The sequence below is a fragment of the Balaenoptera ricei genome, chromosome 16, assembly GCF_028023285.1.
Source record: "Balaenoptera ricei isolate mBalRic1 chromosome 16, mBalRic1.hap2, whole genome shotgun sequence".
NCBI classification, from domain to species: domain Eukaryota; kingdom Metazoa; phylum Chordata; class Mammalia; order Artiodactyla; family Balaenopteridae; genus Balaenoptera; species Balaenoptera ricei.
The window spans coordinates 24,186,710-24,194,483 of record NC_082654.1 but is presented as its reverse complement, the minus strand read 5'-3'; the positions used below and the strand labels follow the sequence as shown (position 1 = coordinate 24,194,483).

At 39.1% G+C, this 7,774-nt stretch overlaps 1 pseudogene; it reads right to left on the bottom strand.

Annotated features, from left to right (window-relative positions):
* Positions 1–2,750: 2,750 nt before the first annotated feature.
* Positions 2,751–3,247, bottom strand: LOC132351066 (cytochrome b-c1 complex subunit 8-like; annotated as a pseudogene).
* Positions 3,248–7,774: the final 4,527 nt, after the last annotated feature.

Here is a 7,774-nt window from a genome sequence, read left to right as displayed (position 1 = left end):
AGTATTTTGAGATGGTCCAGAATATATTTGTCATTGTCTACAGCCTAATAAGACTGTGCTTCCTTTTCAACTCTCATTTTATCACTGTCTATAATAAAGGGGTGGATTAATTTCATCCGTAAATACAGATATGATAGTTTTATCCTGTGGCTATGAATGGTGCTTTAAAGTAAAGAGTCAAAATGATAAACCAGTGTAGTAATTTACCATAATTATAGCCATGAAATATTACTTAGAATTTGTCATGGCAGTAATGCATGGCTCAGGAAGTTCTAGTGAAATCTGCGAAGTGAGAGAGAACAAAAGGGAGGAAACAAAATATGAGGACAGGCAAAGTTTGTAGCCACTAATCCAGACAGTTGGGGAAAATAAATGCAAGCTGGAGGACTCCGGGAAAGATCTGCCCTGGGAGGAGATGCCCTTGTTTTCTCTGGAAAGCCCGCCAAGTTTAGGAGACTTGCCACAGTTTAATTAAAGTCTGCAGCTGGTGTGAAAGCAGAGGAGAAAAGAAATTAGGGCAGTGCAAAAACTAATGAAAGTCTCATTTTAAACTTTTCTCTCTATTATGAAAGAAATGTGACTTGTCAGCTGTGGCCCCATTCACCGTGACAAAGCCCTCAGGGAAGGAACATTCTGGACAACAAAGAGAAAAGACCTGTAGTCAGGTCTCTTTGGACTTGATTGCCACTGCCTTTTTCAGTAAAAACTCATCAAAATCCTTGTTTGTTTTTTTAAAAAAACAAATTGGTAAAAGAGAGCAGTACAGATTGAACAGCTTTTAACGACAGGAAAGTCCATTGGAACTTTGAAATGAAGAACTGACCTTTGCAATCAGAACCGGATTCATATTCAGGCTTTTCAACTGTATTAGTCAGAGTCTTCAGAGAAACAGTACCAATAGGATATATCCTATTATGGGGGCTTATGAGTCCAAAATCCATATGGTAAGCCAGCAGGCTGTAAATTCAGGTAAGAGGTGACCTAGTCTTGAGTCCAAATTCCACAGGGCAGGCCAGGCAAGCTGGAAACTCAAGCAGGTTTTTTTTCTTCCCCTTAAATTGCTTTATTTTTAAAAATTTTTATTCCATATTGGAGTATAGTTGATTTACAATGTTGTGTTAGCTTCAGGTGTACGGCAAAGTGATCCAGCTATACATATACATTTATCCATTCTTTTTCAAATTCTTTTCCCATTTTGGTGATTACAGAATATTGAGCAGAGTTCCCTGTGCTATATAGTAGGTCCTTGTTGGTTATCTATTTTAAATATAATAGTGTGTATATGTCAATCCCAAACTTATAGTTACCAAAGGGGAAAGGTGGGGGAGAGGGATAAATTGGGATTTTGGGATTAACATCAAGCAGGGTTTCTATGTTGCAGTCTTGTGGCTGAAACCCTTCTCCTTTAGGAAACCTCCGTCTTTGCCTTAGCCTTCAACTGATTGGATAAGGCCCAGCCACAAGTAAACTGCTTCATTGAAAGCCTACTGATGTGGCTGTTAATACCTCCACAGCAACATCTAGACTGACGTTAGACCAAACGAATGGGCACCATGACCTAGCCAAGTTGACACATGAAATTAACTATCAAACCAACTAATATTAAGAATAATATATTAGTTAATGTTTCTGTAACACTTCCTTTTGGTCAGGCACAATGAACTCATTTAATTCTCACAACAACCCTATGATCTGGGTAATATTATTATTCTCATCTTATGGATGAGATAACTAAGATAAAGGGAAAGTTAAGTAACTTCCCAAGTTCACAGATAATAAGAGGCAGAGCTGGGATTTGAACTCACGTAACCTAACTCCAGAATTTGGGTTCTTAGGCACCACAATATGATGAATTTTGGCAATTGAATGAACTTCCCCGACCTTTGTTCCTTTATGGGAAAACACATATAATAGCAGATAATGTGTGGATTGAGGGGAAGATTAAATTAGAAAATGCATACAAAGATCTAACCGTAATACCTAATAGATAGTAGGTTCTCAGTAAGACTTAGCTCTCTTCCCCTGACCTTAAAATTGATTGCTTTTATATTGTGTCTTAAGTTTAGAAATCCCTTCATTCTAGAAAGCCTCACTAAAACACTGAGGTCTTAATTTTTGTAATTATTTGCTTACTATTAATTTCTCTGGGTAATCCCCAAGATTCATTTGGGCTAGAACCTGTGTTATCCCATGCGGATATTCAGCACTAAACTCAACCCTTGGCATATAGTAAGGTCTTTAATTCATGCATTAAGTCAGTAAACAGAGTTAGAAATTAATGCCTTTTATTGTCAGTTGATAGACAAGAAACTGAGGCACAAAGTGGTTAAATGACTTGCTCAAGGTATATGCAATTTATAGACTGGTATATCCAGGTCTCCAGAATTTCATTGTTTTTGTTTATTTGTTTATTTCCTTCCAAAAGGCAGTGTTGGATGTAAGCAGAGGCATAGGCAATCTTAAGGTTCATTACCTCCCTGCCCAGTTGGAGTGTGAGAAACTTTAAATAACCTCCATGCCTGCTTTGGGTCGTGATCAGTATCTGAGAGTTGTTGACTCCAAGAGCCCTCATTTGGAGTGGGCTTCTTCTGATCAGGCAGATGAATAGCTTTAGAACTCAGTAATTAAGGGGTCAATGATTCATGCAAAGCGTTCCACAATTTTTTTTTTTTTTTTTCTGCAGCCTCTAGTAAGTTTATTGTGTCTTCGAGACACTACAGTGTAGACCCCTCTCCCAGAGAAGAGTCTTTCAGAGACAAGGGACCATTATCCAGATGAGTTGCTCATTTGTCATTTTCATAGGCAGCTGGATTCTTCCTCTTGGATTTCTCAAACTCCCGTGTTCCCCATGTGTAGACAAAATAAAACACTTCAAATGGCGGCACGACGCGAAAGGTGCACGTCCGAGTGCGGTGCAGCATGTTGGGCAGCCCTCGCTGAAGTAGTGCGGGAAGGCGCGCTGCTCCAAGGGCGACAAGCTGTAGGTGATCCCAGGCCGCACCCGCATCAGATGCCCAAACTCGCGGCCCAGGGTCGCTGCGTGCAGCGCCGAGGTCACCTCTCCCTCTGCGGCGCAGAATCCACTGGCCTCCCGTTCCACATTTAGACACAGATAACATGCACTTCAAGAAAGAGAGAAAAAACCCTCACCGTTAGCCAACTTTCCTTCCTCTTGCTCTCTCACTCTCCTGGAAACTGATGAGAAGTACCTCTGTAATTTAAGCCTAATGACAAAGTGCAAAGTCATTACCTACTTGTATTGAATTGTCTTCTGCTTTATGGACTAACTGAAGGAATGACACATTGCTACAGAAATCCATGTGCTCGTCCCCATCCAGCCCAGCTTTCTCCTGCCTAGGATTCGCTGTCTTTGCTGTAGGAGACTGATCTCGGACTTGAAACACAACCACGGGACCAGTTCTGTCTTGGCCACTTATACTCTGAGTGGCCTCAAGTAAATGATTGAACCTCTCTCTGCCTTGCTTTCCTGACATAGAAAATGTGGGTGATAATTTCTACCCTAACTTCTTCATGGATAAGTGAGATTTCAATTAGGTAATTTATTTAAGAGTCTTTTGAATAAAATAATAAAACATATAAATAAAAAACAAAGTGCATAAACATAAGCTATTATTATTGTCACCAGGGGTGTTTTGAAAGGAAAATGCATCCTACTCGGTATTGTTTCCTTTACACTCTAACCTCCAAGTCCAGATTTTACGTAGGGGTAAATAGATGACCAACTCACATTCTTCCAGGCGTTACCACCTTCTCGTCATTCTGAATTTCCTCAGAATGCCAACATTCCAGTCACCCTGTGTTTCCTGATCTCCTATAGATTCTTGGTTCCTATTATTTATACTTTCTTTTCAACACCTCAAATCAAAAATTTATTGTTTTCCAAGAGGTCTTCCTCTTTCCTGTCTCTCCTAGACTGATCTTCATAATGGCTTTCCACTGCCTGGAGAAAATTCCAAATCCCTTAGAACTCTACAATTTGGAACTGTCAAGACATCCCTGCTTTATGTTTCCAGGTTCCATAAAGAACCCCTCTGCCCCGCCCCCATCCACAAATTTGCTCGTTTTACTATTCCTTTGGAACTTCAGTGAGGCTTATTAGAGTCCTTCACAAAATCCTTCCTTCCTTAGCCTACAAACCATTCAGTACACTGGGGTCTTACACATTTTATGAAAACTCTAGGGTTATCATTTCTCTCCCTCTCCTGAAAACTTCTGTGAGACCGCACTGTCCTTAGACCAATGTCCTTGAGAGGATTGTTAAGGTCCTCTATAACGTTCTTAGCTTATGCACTTCACCCCACACTTCTTCCCCAAACAAATCATTTCTTATCAAACTTCAACACCCCCTTGTTTCCTGTTACTGCTCCCTGATCAATCTCTTTTCCTGGTTTGATTTCTCTTCCTGCCCCTTCTCGGCTTATCAAACTCTCAGCAGTCTTTATAAAAACAGCTCATGTAAAAATCTCCTCACAAATCTTGCTCTGTTGCTGCATGTTTTCCTTCACTGACCTCCAAGAATACAGAGGAGGTAGGATGGTGTAGGAGAGGCAATAAGGTATTCTAGAAATAGAATTGCATTTGGGGTCACACAGAGCTGTGGTTGGAATCCCAGTTTGGCTTTTAATATTGGTGAGTCCGTGGGAAAATTTCATAACTCCTTGAGCTTCCTTTTCCTTATCTGTAAAATAGAAATATTAATTATAACCTTACTTTGATTGTAGTGATAGAATGAGGCAATTTATATAAAACATCTGCCACATAATAGTTATTCAGTAAGTGGTAGCTACTTTCATTATGAGTACTGCCTCTGTCACCCATTTGGCATCTACCATATGCCACCTTGTGTTATTGTTCAGCTACTTTATGAGTTTATATGTCTCCTGTAAATGTGGTTTTCATAAACGTGCTGTGTATTACACTTACTCTGAACGTCCCAGAGGGGTAAGCCCAGTGATGGTATCCTCTCATTTATTAGAAACCTAAGGAGCCCATCTCTTGAAAAATTCATTTCAATCATATGTCTTGCAAGTTTAAGTACAACACTTATGAAGTTTTGCTAAGTAGAAATCCTTTAGGATTAGTTTGGCATGTTCACTGAGCATCACTTTATAGTCCCATCCTGTTGTCTGTATGTCATCAATTGAAACTTAGGAAGGGACTCAGACCATCCCTGAGGGTGACGATAGATTATTGAGTCCCCTCACCTCAACCACACTGAGCCAGAATACTTTATAATTTACATATGTACTGAGCACATAGAGTGATTCATAATCACTCTGAAGTCTGAGAGCCCTTGATATAGGGGAAGCTGAGCAGCTTTGAGCCACACTATACCTCTCTGAATCATAATTTATTTTTTAAATATAAATTATCATAGTTCTTTCTCATAGAACTTGTAAGAAAGAAGCTCTTAGCCCATTGTCTGGTATGTGGTAGTTGCCTAAAAGCCATAGCTGTTATTATCCTTGTTAGATTGGAGGCTGTGATGATTGTGACCCAAGGAAGATGACTCATCCTTTAGCAGCTAGATCCTTCTCAAAGACTAGTCTTGGACCAGAACCATGGGTGTCCTCTGAGAGCTTATTAGAAATGCAGAGTCTTAGGCTCTATGACTTAACAACTGAATTCAAATCTGTGTTTTGACAAGAGATCCAATGTTACTGGAAGGCGCATTAAAGTTTGGGAAGCAGTGGTCTAGATCAGATTCTGAATCAGTAGGTCTAGGAAGGGACCCAGCCCTTGGCATTTCTGACAAGCTCCCAGCTAGTACCAGTGCTGTTCACCACATACCACGCTATGAGTTACCAGGTTGGATCACTGATCCCAAACTTGACTACACACCAGAACCAACTTGGGAGGGGCTTCAGAAATATGGATGATTGGTTTTCACTCGCAGAGGTTTCATTGGAATGGGATGCAGCCTCAGCCTCCAAACTTCCAGAATGAACTAGTTTATTCTAATATACAGAAAAGTTTGAGAACTGCTGCTGTGGATTAATTTGGCTGGAAACTTTTTTTTCACGCATTAATCAAAAGCAGCATTTCAACCAAGATATTGCATAAATCAAAAAATTTTAAAAATCCATCACTGAGATTTTACTAGGAATATTTTTGACATTAAAAAAAAGTAAACATATATATGTACGAAGACAAAGACAAATAGATCAATTTAAATCCTTTTAACTCCTGTCTTGGTTCTTGTGTGACAATAACAAAACAAAGTTGAAAGCCTGTGAGAGATTGTTCCAAGATAGAGTTAGGGTGTGGCTTGAGTTGAAGGATTTTGGAAGGAAGCATCACAGAACACTTGAAACATTAGGGAATTTGTTCACTGAGTTTCTGCCAGATTTTCACTTGTCAGTACATCAGAATTAAGGTTGAGCCAGATAAATTGTTAACAACGTCAAATTTGATTGTTTCAATATGTTCTAAATCATGGCTGCCAGGGTGGATCTTGCTGGCTTTTGCATCTTCCTCCCCAAACCTCAAAAGAATGATAGATGGACATATTCTTTTCAAAACGTAAATCATACCTTTATTTAGAAACAAGTGATACTTTAGTGGGTGGGCTTGTGTGAAAATATTCCACCTACTGGTAAGACCCATGAAAAATCTCATCAGGAGTTTCGCCTTTAAAAAAGATTGTAGCATCTCATCAGGATGGATGTTTTTCCAATTTTAAGCAAAAGCGATATATTTTAAATAAATTTGTTAGATCATACATCATTACTCTAAAAAATTCAGTGGTTGACAATACTCCAGATACGCCCCTCGTGTTAAAAAAAAAAAAAACAAACAAACCCTGAAGTTAAAAACAAATCCCCAAATTTTGGTTATTCACATTAACTAATAATATACCAAAAGGCAACTTGGAATATACCTAGTATGTTTTCACTTTTTAATAACTTCACTGATGCTCAACTCTACAGGGAAAAAAAATTACCAAGTAAGTTGTACCCATTCATTCAAAAATATTCATTGAACGTCTACTACATGCTGGACATTTTTTAAAGACCTTAAAATAACACTCTCTTCTATGCACTTAAACTTCCTCATGCAAAATGATTTCATTATGGGTAAAAGGTGATATTAATAATGATGAAGATTTGTTGAGACCTGAAATGTGCCAGGCACTGTGCTTGGTCCTTTATGGCCATCATCTCTTCAGTGGTCATGGCAACCGTGTGGGGATGGACCTAATATTATCCAAGCCTTAGGATAAGGCAACTAAACTTAGGGAGATTCAGGGACTAGAAAAACAGTAAGCAGCGGGGCCAGAATTTGAAACCTGACCGTGTGAACCGGAACCCAACTTCTTAATCACGTTGGACGAAGCAAGTGTATCTTAGTTGTTCTGGACATGGTGTTCAAGCTGAAGGACTCCTCATCCAAGTCATACTCTATTTATTGTAAAATAAAAGTGACTCTTGTTCACATGGAGAATTGTCTCTACTCAGTCTAGAAAGAACTCCATAGTATCAGTGCCCTCCAGCTAGAGCCCATCCTGAACACAATGGTAGTTGAAAAAGTCTTGTTTATTACTCGTTGCCATGAGCAAAAACATACACCATGGGACCAGTGGGGTTTCTCAGTAAGATAGTGTTATAAAGAACCTATTAACGAATTTGGGCTTTGGTCGGGTAACAATAAACAAATGCCTATTGTTTATTAATATAATACAGTAACAACAACAAAAAAACTTCCCAATCAAAAACATCATGGTCTTTGGACATCTGTTTGAGCAATAAAATGT